We start from the raw sequence: 19,341 nt of genomic DNA, 5'->3' as shown, positions 1-19,341 counted from the left end.
AAAATGCAGCCCGTCAACGCGTGATAGAAAGAAAAAAACATAGCGCCGCTATTATGGGTCATGCCTTTTGAACTAGAATCAGGCCATTTTCTTGAGGAAAAGAGGGAGAATTGGAAAAGTTGGCTACAGAACCTGTAAATCAAATCCAGTGGGAAAAGTGGGAGGGTTGATCAAGACTACAAATTTAAGAACTTCTTTTTATAGCCTATTCAATGGAGAGAAAAACATAGCTAGAGTGCTGTTTAACTATTGTTTTTAATTTTGTAAAGCAGCTTGTGTGTCTTAACCAGGCAAAGGGTAGCTAACTAGAAGGCTGGTGATGACTGGTTAGCTGAAGCAAGTTGCCTGTGCGATGTGTATAATCGGCGGCGGAGCCGGAGTGGAGCCTGTTTGTCCACACTCATTGCTTGCTCCCCCACAGCTCACCAGCTTATGACAAGCCCTTCCCACTGCTGAACATAACTGTGCTGCGCATCTGTGCTGCTAATATTAATTGTGCTAATCACTGAAATGCACTCAATCTCTCCAAAAACTCTTGTCCAGTCACCTTAGTAGTCCGGTTTTAGTCACAGAGATAATTTTGTCTCGTCTCATTTTAGTCAACTGAAATGAAAATCTTATATGTTTAGTTATACTAATTTCTGTATCTGTGTAGTCAGTTATAGTCTCGTCAATTGCCACTGAAAAATAGGTGTTTGACAAATATTTTTGGCACTATTTTTGTTGACGAACGCCAACCTAGCAGGGCAGAATTGAATCAAACAAAAACTCCTGGGGCTTCATGGCTCCACCAGATTTAGAAAGAAAAAAAGCAGATTGGAAGATATCTTTCTTTCACAACAAAACACTGAATAGGTTATTTCTATGGAAAACAATGCAATATGAAAAATAACAATGGTTCATTATGTGATCCAATGGTTGTGGTATCTTATTACCGAACACATTTATCACATTAGGCGCTAATACTTTATAATAACAGCTTAAAATATTTCTAGTCATGCCATCTGCTTTGACATCCTAAGGCGGGTTTATGTAGAGTACAAGTTGACAGTTGAAGTGTGCCCCCTAATGCACACACAACGTATGAAGTACATTATTAAATCAGAAAAACATTCCTGTGAGGACATTGCTGTGTGTTCTCTTTGCCGCTCATGCTGCCCATGCTGCTGGTGCCCATGCTGCTGGAGTTTTCCAGGCTTGTGGAGGAGGCCATCCCACAAGTCTGGCCAGGCATCCTTGCCAGAGCAGGGTAAAAGCTCTGGTCAGGCGTAGACTCTACCAAGGAGGCTGGTCCGGAAGAGAGAGGATCAGATTTGGTCTGGGCGGTGGATCCAGGGCTGGTGCTGGATATGGCGGTGTCCGGAGTGCAGGGTTCAGCATCAGATCCTGTGCTGGTTCTGGGTCTGGCTGTGCACTGTCCTCAGGGATGAGTGAAGGCATTAGACCCAGGACTGGGTCAGCTGATGGGCTGGGTAAAGGAGTGGATGGCGGACCGAGGACTAGGACTGTTACGCTGATCGTATTACTGCCACACCAGCGCTCATGAGTCTTGATGGCAGTCAAATTCCATGTGGCCATTTAGTCACGGTAATTAGGCTTCTCCAAGCTCTGATGCTGCAGATGGTAATTAACTTGCTAACTGCCTGGTACTCGACACTCTATTCTCCCTCTAATCACTCTGACATAAATGCTCATGTTGTGCTACATTTCTATAGGCTCTGCAATTGTGTGAGAAAACAGAGAGATGGCCTCTATTAAAAAGAGGAGGATCCCATCAGCTTTCTATAGGCTAGGCTTACTATATTTATTTTTCAAATGTCCAAATATTAAGTACATTGCTTCTATTTACAACAGAATTATAGCATACCTGGCTGGCATGAACCACTGGAAAAGCGTCCTCCATTTACTATTGAAGTGCATAGATGACATGTATTTTTTCCCGCTGCCCCAGTTTCGATACATGTGTGTGACAATGGTCCTTTCTTAATCAAAAACATTTCACACCTATATTATTTAGTATATGTAAAGACAAGATTAAATCAATAAATGTCTGATGAGTGACAATATTAGCCTATCACTTATGAATTATATACACTGCTCAAAAAAATAAAGGGAACACTAAAATAACACATCCTAGATCTGAATGAATGAAATAATCTTATTAAATACTTTTATCTTTACATAGTTGAATGTGCTGACAACAAAATCACGCAAAAATAATCAATGGAAATCCAATTTATCAACCCATGGAGGTCTGGATTTGGAGTCACACTCAAAATTAAAGTGGAAAACCACACTACAGGCTGATCCAACTTTGATGTAATGTCCTTAAAACAAGTCAAAATGAGGCTCAGTAGTGTGTGTGGCCTCCACGTGCCTGTATGACCTCCCTACAACGCCTGGGCATGCTCCTGATGAGGTGGCGGATGGTCTCCTGAGGGATCTCCTCCCAGATCTGGACTAAAGCATCCGCCAACTCCTGGACAGTCTGTGGTGCAACGTGGCGTTGGTGGATGGAGCGAGACATGATGTCCCAGATGTGCTTAATTGGTTTCAGGTCTGGGGAACGGGCGGGCCAGTCCATAGCATCAATGCTTCCTCTTGCAGGAACTGCTGACACACTCCAGCCACATGAGGTCTATCATTGTCTTGCATTAGGAGGAACCCAGGGCCAACCGCACCAGCATATGGTCTCACAAGGGGTCTGAGGATCTCATCTCGGTACCTAATGGCAGTCAGGCTACCTCTGGCGAGCACATGGAGGGCTGTGCGGCCCCCCAAAGAAATACCACCCCACACCATGATTGACCCACCGCCAAACCAGTCATGCTGGAGGATGTTGCAGGCAGCAGAATGTTCTCCACGGCGTCTCCAGACTCTGTCACGTCTGTCACGTGCTCAGTGTGAACCTTCTTTCATCTGTGAAGAGCACAGGGCGCCAGTGGTGAATTTGCCAATCTTGGTGTTCTCTGGCAAATGCCAAACGTCCTGCACGGTGTTGGGCTGTAAGCACAACCCCCACCTGTGGACGTCGGGCCCTCATACCACCCTCATGGAGTCTGTTTCTGACCGTTTGAGCAGACACATGCACATTTGTGGCCTGCTGGAGGTCATTTTGCAGGGCTCTGGCAGTGCTCCTCCTTGCACAAAGGGGGAGGTAGCGGTCCTGCTGCTGTGTTGTTGCCCTCCTACACGTCTCCTGATGTACTGGCCTGACTCCTGGTAGCGCCTCCATGCTCTGGACACTACGCTGACAGACACAGCAAACCTTCTTGCCACAGCTCGCATTGGTGTGCCATCCTGGATGAGCTGCACTACCTGAGCCACTTGTGTGGGTTGTAGACTCCGTCTCATGCTACCACTAGAGTGAAAGCAACGCCAGCATTCAAAAGTGACCAAAACATCAGCCAGGAAGCATAGGAACTGAGAAGTGGTCTGTGGTTAACACTTGCAGAACCACTCCTTTATTGGGGGTGTCTTGCTAATTGCCTATAATTTCCACCTGTTGTCTATTCCATTTGCACAACAGCATGTGAAATTTATTGTCAATCAGTGTTGCTTCCTAAGTGGACAGTTTGATTTCACAGAAGTGTGATTGACTTGGAGTTACATTCTGTTGTTTAAGTGTTCCCTTTATTTTTTGAGCAGTATATTATCACTTGAATGATGCCCAGGATAAGAAACAATGCCTTTTTTTGCGACTTTTTCGAATCATAGTAGCACACCTCATGTAGCCTAGCCGATAGGCCTATATGTTTTGATAAGGTTTGTAACACAACTAAAGTGGCCAAATCATTTCTTAAAATTAAGCACAATAATCCGCTTTACAAGGTGTGTAGAGCCTAACTGGCATACATAAGCACCATGTGAGTTTCAAGTTTGGGGAAGCTCATTCTCACCATAAAAATGTGCCTTTATAATAAAAACATTACATGTGTAATTGCATTTGCAGTCACTTTTGATAATGTTTTTTTCTGCTAATGGAACATTCAAGCTTATGGCCTACTGCCGTGTGCACATTGCTGCACATATGTGAAGAAATAGCCTAATAGTTCATCAACATTTTAAGCTAAACTTTCTGATCTGTTGCGTCAGCCACATTGCTTAAAAATGTTTGTTTTTTTATGTTAGTAGTTGTATTAATTTTGGATCTATCACATCCCACAACTTTCCCAGACTGTGTTTCAAATATTTATTTCTCGCACATAATAGAATATGTCGAATTTTGTACTATGGGGGATAATAGATTGACATAAGCTAGTGCTTTTGCTTCCACACATCTTCTGGCTTCCACACATAGGCTATAAGCCACTGATGCAGACCTTTGGAACATCTACATTTCAAAAAGTCTAATAAATCCATGTAATATAGCCTACCCTTTCACAATAAATCCATGATTTCTTTTAGCAAGACGAAAGAAGCATAATATGAAGAAAATGTAGTCAATTTCAGAATAACAGAATAGCATACTCTGAGTTGTCTTTATGTTAGGTCCTGATCTGGCTATGCCAAATGGCTGTGGGCTCCCCTAGTTAATTTAGCCGAAAAGATTTGCTAAGAATTCCGTGGCATTATTTCATAGTACGAAGAATACTATTGAACAAAGATAAATAAAATAGAAAGTATATGTCCTCCAAATAATTTGAGGGAGTGTGCACATGCCTCTATTCTGTGTTGAGCGGTTAACAAAGAAATAGGTATTTCTATATGCTTTATTTAGAGTTATTAATGTAACTTAAGTTGTTCTACAAACGTAGAACAACTAAAAACCACATGAATTTCAGGTGATTTAATGTGAAGTTAAAACCTCTTGACGTTACCCTAGGATAGGGGGCGCCACAGCACATTTTGGAAAAAATTCGTGCCCATTTTCAACGGCCTACTAATCAGACTCAGAAGCTAGGATATGCATATAATTAATACCTGTGGATAGGAAACACCCTAAAGTTTCTAAAACTGTTTGAATGGTGTCTGTGAGTATAACAGAACTCATATGGCAGTCAAAACCCCGAGACCGATTGAACCAGGAAGTGGAATTCTGAATTGTGGACTCAACGTCACGTCGTCGCCTATAATTCACACCATGAGATATCGTTTATTGAGCACTTCCTATTACTTCCACAAGATGTCGCCAGTCTTTACAAAGTGTTTTGATCCTTCTACTGTCGAAACTCAGTGAATGAGACGCGTTGGAAATTGGTCACAGCGGGAGGGCCATCACCATTATGACGCCGGCGGCCCTGTCTACCCCCACCAATGGAAACGTTTTGAAACACATTGAAATCGTCCCCCTCGAATCTTATTGGCTCTCTTGCTGAAACAGGCTCTTTAGATTTATGTTATACAACGTTTGACATGTTTGAACGAACCTAAATGTGAAAAAAAGTACTATTTCGAAACCACTGTGGCGCGCAAGGCAGATTAGTTGGATATGCCCTTCGGACGCACTAACATCAGCAAGCTAATTGAACATAAAGGATGGACTTTTTCGACCGAAAATACATCTGTTGTGGACCTGGGAATCCTGGAAGTGCTTTCTGATGAAGACAACTAAAGCTAAGGGATTATTGACAATATTATACAACATTAGATGTGACATGCGATTGTTCCAAGATGGCGCCGAGCTGTATTTAATTGCTCATTTTCTGAGTATCGCATCCCCTTTTATCGCTAAGTGTGATTACCCAGTAAAGTTATTTTTAAATCTGGTATGACAGGTGCTTTCAAGAGATATTCATCTATAAATCTTAGAATGACAATATTACATTTTAAAAATGTTTTCGAATAGTAATTCAGTAAAATGTAGCACTGTTTCCCTGGATGCATTTGACGGGAAAATAGTTAGTCAACGTCAGACGCCGATGTAAAATGCTGTTTTCATATATAAATATGAACTTTATTGAACAAAAGAATGCATGCATTGTGTAACATGATGTCCTAGGTGTGTCATCTGATGAAGTTTGTAAAAGGTTAGTGCTGCATTTAGCTGTTTTTTGGTTATTTGTGATGCATGTGTTTGGTCGGAAAATGGCTATGTTGCTGCATTTTACGATGGACTCCTCTAACATAATCTAATGATTTGCTTTTCCTGTTAAACCTTTTTGAAATCGGACGACGTGGGTCGATTCAGGAGAGGTGTATCTATAAAACGAAAAAAAAATATATATATATTTTTTTTTAATTATTACATTTTGTTATGCTAATGGCGATATGATTTTTCGCTGGATTTTGATCCCGCTGACGGGATGAGACGCTGAAGATTAATGTAATAACGTGACACCATTTGAAGCAACGTGTCACGACTCCTACCGAGGGTGACTCCTCTCCCTGGTCGGGTGGCGCTCGGCGGTCGTCGTCACCGGCCTACTAGCTGCCACCGATCCCTTTTTCCCTTTCTGTTTGTTTTGTCTAATTAGTTTCACCTGTTTTCATTTAGGCTTGTTAGTTGGGCTATTTAAGCCAGTAGGCCCGCCTGTTCTTTGTGCGGGCTTAATGATCCTTCCACTGTGTTCTGTGTGGTGGATAGTATATTTTGGGCGAATTACTTTTGTGCGTAATAAAGCGCTACATTGAACTTTCTGTCTCCTGCGCCTGACTCCGCAACCACTACCGTTACGGACCGTTACACAACGCGTGATAACATAAAACTACAAGTGAATTGGCGCTGATAGAGATGGCAGCTTCTCTTCTAGTCCTTAGGAAACTGTGCAGTATTTTGTTTTTTTATGTATTATTTCTTACATTGTTAGCCCAGAAAACCTAAAGTGTTAATACATACAGCCGGGAAGAACTATTGGATATCAGAGAGACGTCAATTTACCAGCACAACCAGCATTACGACCAGGAATACGACTTTCCCAAAGCAGATCCTTTGTTTGCACCTCCCAGGGCATTTGAACTGATTCCAGAGGCCGACCCAAAACAATGCCGTCGGAGGAGAGGGTTCCAGAGCGGTCTTCTAGTGAGGTTTCAGATGAGCGCTCACCACCCACAGCTTCCGAGTATATTACTCGCTAATGTCCAGTTCCTAGTTAACATAGCCGACGAAATCAGGGCAAGAGTTGCTTTCCAAAGACATATTCGGGATTGTAACATACTCTGTTTCACGGAAACATGGCTAGCTTTAGATATGCTGTCAGAGTCAGTACAGCCAAAGGGATTTCAGTGCATTGCACCGACAGGAATAAACATCTCTCCGGTAAGAAGAAGGGCATGGGTGTAATTGTAACAAAATACAGGAACTCAAGTCCTTTTGTTCACCTGAACTAGAATTCCTCAGAATCAAATGCCGACCGTATTATCTACCAAGAGAGGTCTCCTTGGTTATCGTCACAGCCGAGTATATCCCCCGCAAGCAGATACCAAGACGGCAATTAAGGAACTTCATTGGACTTTATGCAAACTGGAAACCATATATCCTGATGCTGCATTTATTGTAGCTGGGGATTTTAACAGCTAATTTGAGAACAAGGCTACCTAATTTTTATCAGTATATCAATTGCAGTACACGAGTGAGCAACACGCTCGCCACTGCTACTCTAACTTCCGCCATGCATACAAGGCCCTCCCCTGCCCTCCTTTTGGCAATTCTGACCATGACTCCATCTTCTTGCTCCCCTCCTATAGGAAGAAACTAAAACAGGAAGTGCCCATGCTTAGGTCTATACAACACTGGTCTGACCAATCGGATTCCACGCTTTGATCACATTCCCCTCTGCAGTTTAGAAAATGCTGTCTTAATGCTGTGCTGATAAACATTTACAATACATGTTTCTGGGTAGCTTCAGAGAACAACATTGACGTATACGCTGACTCGTTAAGCGAGTTTATAAGGAAGTGTATAGGACATGTTGGACCCACTGTGACTATTTAAACCTTCCCTAACCAGAAACTGTGGATTGATGGCAACATTCGCTCAAAACTGAAAGCAAGTACCACTGCATTTAATCATGGCAAGGTAACTGGGAATATGGCTGAATACAAACAGTGTAGTTATTCCCTCCATAAGGCAATCAAACAAGCAAAGTTTCAGTATGGAGACAAAATGGAGTCGCAATTCAACAGCTCAAACACGAGACGTATGTGGCAGGGTCTACAGACAATCACAGATAACAAAAAGAAAACCATCCCCGTCGCAGACATCGACGTCTTGCTTCCAGACAAATTAAACAACTTCTTTGTGCGCTTTGAGGACAATACTGTGCCAACAACGCGGCCTGCTACCAAAAACTGTGGGCTCTCCTATCCGTGGCTCACATGAGTAAAACATTTAAATGTGTTAACCCTCGCAAGGCTGCCGGCCCAGATACCATTGCTTGCCACATCCTCAGAGCATGCACAGACCAGCTGGCTGGTGTGTTTACAGACATATTCAATCAAACCTTATCCCAGTCTAGTCAAGGATCATATCACCTCCATCCTACCTGTCATCCTAGACCCACTTCAATTTGCTTACCGCCCCAATAGGTCCACAGACGATGCAATCGCATCACACTGCACACTGCCCTACCCCATCTGGACAAGAGGAATACCTATGTAAGAATGCTGTTCATTGACTACAGTTCAGCATTCAACATCATAGTACCCTCCAGGCTCATCATTAAGCTTGAGTCCCTGGGTCTCAACCCCAGCCTGTGCAACTGGGTCCTGGACTTCCTGACGGACCACCCCCAGAGGGTGAAGGTAGGAAACAACATCTCCACTCCGTGGATCCTCAACACTGGGGCCCCACAAAGGTCTGTTCTCAGCCCCCTCCTGTACTCCCTGTTCACCCACGACTGCATGGCCATCCACGCCTCCAACTCAATCATCAAGTTTGCAGACGACACAACAGTGGTAGGCTGAGGGCCCTCGGAGTGTGGTGTCAGGAAAATAACCTCTCACTCAATGTGCAAAACAAAAAAGATGATTGTGGACTCCATGAAGCAGGAAAGGGAACACCCCCCTATCCACATCAACCTGGACAGCAGTGGAGAAGGTGGAAAGTTTTAAGTTACTCTGTGTACATATCAATTGTCCAAGCACACAGACAGTGTGGTGAAGAAGGCGAAACAGTGCCTCTTCATCCTCAAGAGGCTGAAAAGGTTTGGCTTGTCACCGAAAACCCTCACTAACTTTTACAGGTGCACAATCAAGAACATCCTGTCGGGCTGTATCACCGCCTGGAATGACAACTGCACCGCCCACAACCACAGGGCTCTCTAGAGGGTGGTACGGTCTGCACAACACATCACCAGGGGCAAACTACCTGCACTCCAGGACACCTACAACACCCAATGTCAGAGGAAGGCAAAAAAGATCATCAAGGACAATAAGACCCCGAGCCACTGCCTGTTCACCCCGTTTCCATCCAGAGGTGAGGTCAGTACAGGTGCATCAAATCTGGGACCGAGAGACTGAAAACAGCTTCTATCTCAGGGCCATCAGACTGTTAAAACAGCCATCACTAGCACAGAGAGGAGGCTGCCTACCAACAGACTTGATATCATTGGCCACTTTAATAAATGGAACTCTAGTCACTTTAATAATGCCACTTTAAGAACGTTTACATATCTCGCATTACTTCTCATATGTATATACTGTATACTGTCTCCTACACTATCTATTGCATCTTAGCCGCTCTGTCAGTGCTCATCCATATATTTTATATTTATTAATTCTTATCCCATTCCTTTACTAGATTGTGTGTATTAGGTTTTGTTGTGGAATTGTTATATATTACCTGTTAGATACCGCTGCACTGTCGGATCTAGAATCATAAGCATTTCGCTATACTCGCAATAACATCTGCTAACCATGTGTATGTGACCAATAAAATTGGATTTGACAACGTGAGTGCATGTGAAAACACGATCTCGGGAAATAAATGTGGCAAAATATCAACATGTGATAACATGACACTACACATGCAACAAAAGTTGAGCACATGTGAAAACTCAGCTGTCAAATGTCATTTAGAATATGTTACATTTAAAGGCATAATTGACATGAATTCAATTTAGACAGTCATGGTCCCCTGCAGGTTTTGTCTAGTTCCCGGTTTGTTAGAATCTTGTGTCATGGTGCCCTGGAGGGTTTTCTCTAGTTGCTGTGAAAATATGTGACCGATTCAGGAAATTAGGCATATGTCGCAAGTCACGACTTCACATGAGAGCCATTTGAACGTAAACATTTCTCTTTTCTCGAACATGTAAACTTTTAAGTGCCTTAATAACAAATTTGTATGCCATCTGTAAATATGAATAAAATTGTTAAATTACGAGCCTTGTTGGTTAAGCCACAGAAAAGGTCAGCAACCTTCCCACTAGCCATGATTGGCTGAGATAATGAGTGGGCTGGACATGCCGAGAGAGGAGTTCAGATCTGTCTGCTATAGAAGCTTGTCAGTCTGTGTTGGTAATCTTGTTGAACACAGTTTTTTTAAGTATTGTCTAGTGGAACTGCGTAAGTGTTGCTCTCCACTTTCTGGAGGATCAAGTTTTGAAGTCAGTGTAATTAGAGTATGATAGCTAAACAGATGGAGAAAACACCTGTCTCCGGATTACGTCTTTAAACTAAGGGCAACCATGGCATGGCATTCCTGGCAGGGAGACGGGTCCATCTACAATGATGTATACAGGTAAAATAGTCTAGCGTTTGCTAGCTAACATTACATTTTCAGATGTTACACGTTTTCAAATTTTGACAGAAAGTGGTTTCATTTCAAGCTAAAGCGTACTGTTACCTAGCTAGCTAACATTAGCTGGTTGGCTCCCTAGCTGACGTTATTATTAGTTTCCCAGAGCCGTTTGTTGTTGTAGTTAGAGCCTAATGTTAGCAAGCTAACAATGAACATGGTTGGTTAGCTCCCAGCAGTGTGGCATTGTTGGCACTGTTCATTGTTGTTTAACTAGCTAACGTTAGCTGGCTGGCTCATTCGCTAACGTTACATGACATGTGTGAACTCACGCTTTGTTTACCTAGCTAGGTACATTGTTTACCTAGCTAGCTAGCTAACGGTAGCTGGCTGGCTCCTTAGCTGAAATTATTATTCATTTCCCAGAGCCGTTTGCTGTTCGAGTTAGAGCCTAATGTTAGCTAGCTAACATTGAATGTGGTTGGTTAGCTCCCAGCACTGTGGCATTGTTTGCATTGTTCATTGTTGTTTAACTAGCTAAAGTTAGCTGGCTGGCTTATTAGCTAACGTGATGTGTGTGAACCTACACTTTGTTTACTTCTCAAGGTATATTGTTTACCTAGCTACCTAGATGTCTTAAGCTAAAGTGTGATGTTAGCTAGCTCGCTAATGTTAGTTGGCTGGCTCCCTAGCTGACGTTATTATTAGTTTCCCAGAGCCGTTTGCTGTTCTAGTTAGAGCCTAATGTTAGCTAGCTAACGTTGAACATGGTTGGTTAGCTCCCAGCACTGTGGCATTGTTGGCAGCGTTCATTGTTGTTTAGGTGCTAACATTGGCTGGCTGGCTCGTTAGCTAACAGTACATGACGTGTGTACAACACCAGTTGAATATGGCCGGTATCAGTAAACGTCTGCAAAAAAAGTGTAATGAAATTGTTGCCAGCAGGGCTGGTTAGGCTGTTTTCATGTTATCCAGAGGTAAACAAATTATCTGCAAGAGCATGAAGTGTGATCTCCAAGAGCGAAATGAGATGGGTGGGGCTAAAGCTTAAGAGGGTGTGAACAATGCTTAATGGGTGTAGACAAAGAAGTGCTCTTCACTAGTTAGCAAAACATTCAAAGGCGATTTTCCCAAAAGTGAGTTTACAAGTTGATCAACTTTCAAAGCATAAATACTTTCCCATTGTTCCTCAAATGCAGTGTATGATATATCACTTTGTAGCTTTGAGTCACTACTTTTATCTATTCTAAAAAACCACATTTCAAATTTTGCTAAATAAGACCGAATCCAGGTGGTGAGTCACATATGGTAAATCTACAGCTAGTTACTGTATTTTTACAGCTAAATGCAGGTGCTAATGGACAGTATGCTGCTTTATGCTGATTAGTTAGGACAACCTCTTGGTTGTTATTTAGTTGAAGTTTCTGCTGCTCCACGAGGTCTGTGGAGATAATGAAAATTGGCAACAATACATTTCTGCACCTTGCCTAAAGTTGCAGTAAAAATAAAGTAAATATATAGGACATCTTGAAGATGTTATTTTTCATAATATGACAGTATGCTGCTGTATTCTGATTTCCATTACTGTAAAATATTGTACTGTGACCATAATTGTGAGTCAGCCTTGAAATATCCTGCTACAGTGAAGCTGTCAACACCACCGGATCTGTGAGCATTTAAGAGATATGTCCACAGATTTGCATTTCTGCACTTTGCTAAAAGCTGCCCAGAATCAAGTAAATAATTGTCTAATTATCACCACCCATGTAAAACTAACAGTGCTATTATTTCAATAGTTTTCTCTGCATTCTTGGAAAGGGCCATAAGTAAGCATTTCACTGTTAGTCTACACCTGTTGTCTACGAAGCATGTGACAAATTGAATTAGATTTGACAATATTTGACAATATATATTAGTGGACAATACTCTTGGGGATTTTAAATTCTAATCTCTTGGTTGGGAGTGGCATCAATGTTTCTGCAGTGCCACCAGGTTCATACTAATAGATTGGGAAACAAACAAATAAAATAAGGGTATGGTTAGGATAGTGTTGTTACTGGGGTAAAAATCTCACATGGTAGTTTGGTACCTTATTCGTATAATGGGATATTTTTCAACCCAATGTTTTTTTACATAAGGTACGATCATCACTGAGCTTTGATAGGTGGGGTGTCACGAGATTGATTGGTAGATAAGTGGATAAGTGGGTGGCAGTGCTGGTGTGATAAAATGCACTTGCAGTGAGTTAGCTAATCAGACAGGTAGCTGGGGATTGGCTGTCCTTTTCTTTAAAAGCCCTGTGTTTTGCGGTTTTCCAGGCTTGGAGATGAGTGGAGAATGTCTCTCCGTGGGGGATCGGACCCCTATGCAAGTTGCCATGTCTTCTCTGGGCGTTTGCTGTGATCGCACTGGACAAGTGTCTGTGGGATGAGAAGTCTTACTAGTGGATTTGAATGAGGAAGTGGGCGGCAGCGTTGATGATGAACTGGGGCTGTGGAGGTGAGTGGTGATCTGGGAGCAGATGACCAAGAGAGGCATTGGTACAATGCACATCTAGGAGCTTTAGCTCTGCCGTGTAAGGGACGCAATTCTTCCTGTGTTCCCCTTACTCTACTCTTTCTCTCTCTGGGCTGTTTTGCCACACGACTGAAAGCCACTATTGTCGGCAGGTTTCCCTGCCATCTGTCTTCCTCTTGTTCAGCACTGGAGGCGGGGCCATTGGTGATCTTGCCATGCAGTCTCAGACCGGGCGGGTTCCAGGACAGGGACCTGTGCAGATTTGGATATTGCCATACAGAGACATTGTTATTTTGTGGAGATATTTGTCTGGCCCTAGAAATCAAACCTATCCCCACCCTTTTTTATATGTTGCCTTGTCTGTCTTTCCCCTCCCTATTTTGTCCCATAGCAGTATAATCTGTTACAGGGGTTGGCAGAGTAGAGCAGGGCCAATGGTGGGTTCCATGTTGTGTGCAGCACCAGCGTGAGATTGTACTGTAGTGCCTTTCACCATATTGTTTGCTGTGACTACCCTAAGAATAACTATCTTGTTGCAGTGCCATATCAGAAAAATTTGCAGTGTGTCACTTTTGCATGCCTGATATTTACCTGAAAAAATCAGGGGGAGGGCAACCTACCTGAGGGGAGGCTCTATTGTGTTGACACAATCCGGGAAATCATACAGTCTGCTATGGGAGGTGGGGAATCGTGGTCTGATCCATTAACATGGATTTAAAATACAACTTACCTTGAGCATACTTATCTGCCCTGGTCTTCTGTGTTTGGCTTGTGTGCTGGAGGACATTAAATCCTGTGTTGGGTGGAGTTAAAAGGGATTCACACCAAACTGTGACAGGAGCAATGTACTGAGGTGTGGTGAAATGTGTGTGTCAACCATCAGTGGAAGTACAGCACCCCCTATGTCTGTTCTGCAAACTTTGTAAGTAGTAGTGAGCCTTCACTGACTGGCCACCCCTCATAGCCTGGTTCCTCTCTAGGTTTCTTCCTAGGTTCTGGTCTTTCTAGGGAGTTTTTCTTAGCTCCTGTGCTTCTACACCTGCATTGCTTGCTGTTTGTGGTTTTAGGCTGGGTTTCTGTACAGCACTCTGTGACATCAGCTGATGTAAGAAGGGCTTTATAAATATATTTGATTGATTGACTGACTCTTGTGTTGACAACATGCATCTCATTTGCTGATTGGCAGCGTTCTGTAACAGCAGCCTTTCTCGAACCATGAGAGAACTTTAAATAAATGAGATGGTGATGTACACTTAATTGTGAATTTTCTAATTTCAAACGGATCCCCTGCAACTGGACATATATTTCATGAGACACCTGTTTCCAGGAATTGAGGACTAAGACAACATTGCCAAGGTTGGTCAAATTCTATTTTCCACCCAACAGTACCTATCATGTAACTCTGAGTAATGGATACAAAATCCTTGGTAAAATCACATTATCTGGTGTAAAACTAGAACTGGTAATCAGCAGTTAATGGGTGAGGTGGTCATGATGAAATTGCCATTCCAAAGAAACATCCAGAAAGTTCAGGGAACACTTGTACAGATGTGGGAGTGTTGTCATGATCAAACATTCATCTATTCAATCTTCTGCTTGAAATCCAGCATAATGTCTAATCCATCAAGAGGGATACAGTTCACAGAATGCAGTTCTTCTATAATGACACATGCAGGAAAATTAATTATGTTTCTCTCCAAGAATCGACTCCAGGAAGAAGACCAGACACCATACTGTATTGTCTATGACAAAAAATATATTATACTCCATTGCACAGTTGGAATGACAGCTGAACTGTGCCAGCATAACAACATTAGGGTAGACTAGTTTAACATGCATACAGTGGCTTGCGAAAGTATTCACCCCCTTTCACATTTTCCCTATTTTGTTGCCTTACAAACTGGAAATAAAATACATTTTTTGGGGGGGGTTGTATCATTTGACTTACACAACATGCCTACCACATTGAAGCTGAAAAATATTATTTATTGTGAAACAAACAAGAAATAACAAAAAAACTTAACTTGAGCGTGCATAACTATTCACCCCCCAAAAGCCAATACTTTGTAGAGCCACCTTTTGCAGCAATTACAGCTGCAAGTCTCTTGGGGTATGACTCTATAAGCTTGGCACATCTAGCCACTGGGATTTTTGCCCATTCTTCAAGGCAACACTGCTCCAGCTCCTTCAGTTGGATGGGTTCTGCTGATTTACATCATTCTTTGTCATCATTCCTTCAATTCTGACCAGTTTCCCAGGCCCTGCGGATGAAAAACATCCCCAGAGCATGATGCTGCCACCACCATGCTTCACTGTGAGGATGGTGTTCTCTGGGTGATGAGAGGTGTTGGGTTTGCGCCAGACATAGCATTTTCCTTGATGGCAAAAAAGCTACATTTTTGTCTCATCTCACCAGAGTACCTTCTTCCATATGTTTGGGGAGTCTCCCAAATGCCTTTTGGCAAACACCAAATGTGATTCCTTATTTCTTTCTTTAAGCATCAACTTTTTTTCTGGCCACTCTTCCTTAAAACCTCTTTGGGCTAGACGTGCCTCTAACGCCCCAACTCGACAACATCCGGTGAAATTGCAGAGCGCAAAATACAAAAATCGTAATATTAAACATTCATGAAAATACAAGTGTCACATTTAAAAGCTTAACTTCTTGTTAATCCAGCCGCTTTGTCACATTTCAAAAAGGCTTTATGGCGAAAGCATACCATGCGATTATCTGAGGACAGCGCCCTGCGTACAAAAGCATTAAAAACCAGCAGAGATGCATCACAAAAGTAAGAAATAGCGATTAAAATAAATCACTTACCTTTGAAGATCTTCCTCTATTTGCAATCCCAAGGGTCCCAGCTACATAACAAATGGTTGTTTTGTTCGACAAAGTCCTTCATTATGTCCCAAAAAGTCAGTTTAGTTTGTGCACTTGATTCAGTAATCCACCTGTTCCCCTCATTCAAAATGCATACAAAGAATCCCAAAAGTTACCAATAAACTTAGTCCAAACAAGTCAAACAACATTTCTAATCAATCCTCAGGTACCCTAATATGTAAATAAATGATACAATTTAAGACGGCAAATAGTGTGTTCAATACCGGAGATAAATAACGAAGTGTGCGCCCTCATCCACACGTGCTACAACACTACAGTAAAAATGAGAGCCACCTTGAAAAACTACAAATTCTAGCAAATGTTTCAAAAAAACAAGCCTGAAACCCTTTGTAAAGACTGTTGACATCTAGTGGAAGCCATGGGAACTGCAATCTGGGAGGTATTCTTTTGAATCTCTCATAACATGTTAGGGCTAGGGGGCAGTATTGACACGGCTGGATAAAAAACATACCCGATTTAATCTGGTTACCACTCCTACCCAGTAACTAGAATATGCATTTACTTATTACATATGGATAGAAAACACCCTAAAGTTTCTAAAACTGTTTGAATGGTGTCTGTGAGTATAACAGAACTCAAATGGCAGGTCAAAACCTGAGAGATTCCTTTACAGGAAGTGGCCTGTCTGACCATTTCTTGAACTTCTTTTCCATCTCTATCTTTTACTAAGGATCTCTGCTCTAACGTGACACTTCCCACGTCTTCCATAGGCTCTCAGAGCCCGGGAAAAAACAGAATGTCGTCATTCCAGCCCCAGGCTGAAACACATTATCGCCTTTCTCAAGTGGCTGATCAAGGGACTCTGGGCTTATGCGCATGACCCGACCGCCCCCGCCTTTGTGATTTTTTTTCCTCTGTTTGCCGAAAAGGAGATTCCCTGTCGGAATATTATCGCTTTTCTACGAGAAAAATGGCGTAAAAATTTATTTTAAACAGCGGTTGACATGCTTCGAAGTACGGTAATGGAATATTTAGAATTTTATTGTCACGAATTGCGCCATGCGCGCGACACTTCTTTACCATTTCGGATAGTGTCTGGAACGCACGAACAAAACGCCGCTATTCGGATATAACGATGGATTATTTTGGACCAAACCAACATTTGTTATTGAAGTAGACGTCCTGGGAGTGCATTCTGACGAAGACAACAAAAGGTAATCAAACTTTTATAATAGTAAATATGATTATGGTGAGTGCTAAACTTGCCGGGTGTCTAAATAGCGAGCCCGTGATGCCTGGGCTATGTACTTAGAATATTACAAAATGTGCTTTCACCAAAAAGCTATTTTAAAATCGGACATATCGAGTGCATAGAGGAGGTCTGTATCTATAATTCTTAAAATAATTGTTATGCTTTTTGTGAACGTTTATCGTGAGTAATTTAGTAAAATGTTAGCGCCACAGGCTGCAAGTGGCTGTTACGTAGGTGGGACGCAAGCGTCCATGCGTCCCACCTAGCCCATAGAGGATAAACAAGGATTTGACAAGGATTTGAATGGGCTGTGACCTCAAAAAAAAAAAAAAGATTCCGGATGGATTCTCCTCGGGTTTTCGCCTGTCATATCAGTTCTGTTATACTCACAGACATTATTTTAACAGTTTTAGAAACTTCAGAGTGTTCTCCATCCAATACTGCCAATTATATGCATAGCATATAATATACATGCATATCCTAGCTTCTGGGCCTGAGTAACAGGCAGTTTACTTTGGGCACCTCAGTCATCTGAACTTCTGAATACTGCCCCCTAACCCGAAGAAGTTTTTAAAGCCCAGCTCTGGAGTGTACAGCTTAGCGGTCCTATGGACAGATACTCCAATCTCTGCTGTGGAGCTTTGCAGCTCCTTCAAGGTTATCTTTGATCTCTTTGTTGCCTCTGATTAACCTCTCTAGGCTAGGCGGGACGAATTCGTCCCACCTACGTAACAGCCACTGCTATCCTGTGGCGCGATTTTCAAAACCTTAAAAATCCTATTACTTCAATTTCTCAAACATATGACTATTTTACAGCCATTTAAAGACAAGACTCTCGTTAATCTAACCACACTGTCCGATTTCAAAAAGGCTTTACAACGAAAGCAAAACATTAGATTATGTCAGCAGAGTACCAAGCCAGAAATAATCAGACACCCATTTTTCAAGCCAGCATATAATGTCACAAAAACCCAGAAGACAGCTAAATGCAGCACTCACCTTTGATGATCTTCATCAGATGACAACCCTAGGACATTATGTTATACAATACATGCATGTTTTGTTCAATCAAGTTCATATTTATATCAAAAACCAGCTTTTTACATTAGCATGTGACGTTCAGAACTAGGATACTTCCGGCGAATTCACTAAGAATTTACTAAATTACTCACGATAAACGTTCACAAAAAGCATAACAATTATTTTAAGAATTATAGATACAGAACTCCTCTATGCACTCGATATGTCCGATTTTAAAATAGCTTTTTGGTGAAAGCACATTTTGCAATATTCTAAGTACATAGCCCAGGCATCACGGGCTAGCTATTTAGACACCCGGCAAGTTTAGCACTCACCAATATCAGGTTTACTATTATAAAAGTTTGATTACCTTTTGTTGTCTTCGTCAGAATGCACTCCCAGGACTGCTACTTCAATAACAAATGTTGGTTTGGTCCAAAATAATCCATCGTTATATCCGAATAGCGGCGTTTTGTTTGTGCGTCCCAGACACTATCTGAAATGGTAAATCAGGGTCGCGCGCATGGCGCAATTCGTGACAAAAAAAATCTAAATATTCCATTACCGTACTTCGAAGCATGTCAACCGCTGTTTAAAATCCATTTTTATGCCATTTTTCTCGTAAAAAAGCGATAATATTCCGACCGGGAATCTCCTTTTAGCTAAACAGAGGAAAGTAAACAAAGCTTTCGGTCGACGCAGGCACGAGCCTGAGTCTCACAGTCCTGTAACCAGCCACTACCCAAACGCGCTACTTTTTTTCAGCCAGAGCCTGCAAAGCCACGATTCAGCTTTTTACCGCCTTCTGAGACCCTATGGCAGCCGTAGGAAGTGTCACGGGACAGCTAAGATCCTCACTCTTCAATAAACAGAGACAAGAAGAACGACACCTTGTCAGACAGCCCACTTCCTGCCTGAAACCTTGTCAGGTTTTTCCCTGCCAAATGAGTTCTGTTATACTCACAGACACCATTCAAACAGTTTTAGAAACTTTAGGGTGTTTTCTATCCATATGTAATAAGTATATGCATATTCTAGTTACTGGGTAGGAGTGGTAACCAGATTAAATCGGGTACGTTTTTTATCCAGCCATGA

At 42.2% G+C, this 19,341-nt stretch overlaps 1 long non-coding RNA gene across 1 annotated transcript; it reads left to right on the top strand.

The window, feature by feature from the left end:
• The first annotated feature begins 10,378 nt into the window (after positions 1–10,378).
• On the top strand, positions 10,379–14,923 carry LOC106576005 (uncharacterized). Its single transcript, XR_001321879.2, has 3 exons — positions 10,379–10,618; positions 12,934–13,114; positions 13,285–14,923. It is a non-coding gene; the product is annotated as an uncharacterized lncRNA (long non-coding RNA).
• The last annotated feature ends 4,418 nt before the right edge of the window (positions 14,924–19,341 follow it).

The sequence above is a fragment of the Salmo salar genome, chromosome ssa17, assembly GCF_905237065.1.
Source record: "Salmo salar chromosome ssa17, Ssal_v3.1, whole genome shotgun sequence".
In the NCBI taxonomy this organism is placed as follows: domain Eukaryota; kingdom Metazoa; phylum Chordata; class Actinopteri; order Salmoniformes; family Salmonidae; genus Salmo; species Salmo salar.
This window is presented reverse-complemented; position numbering and strand designations above follow the sequence as displayed.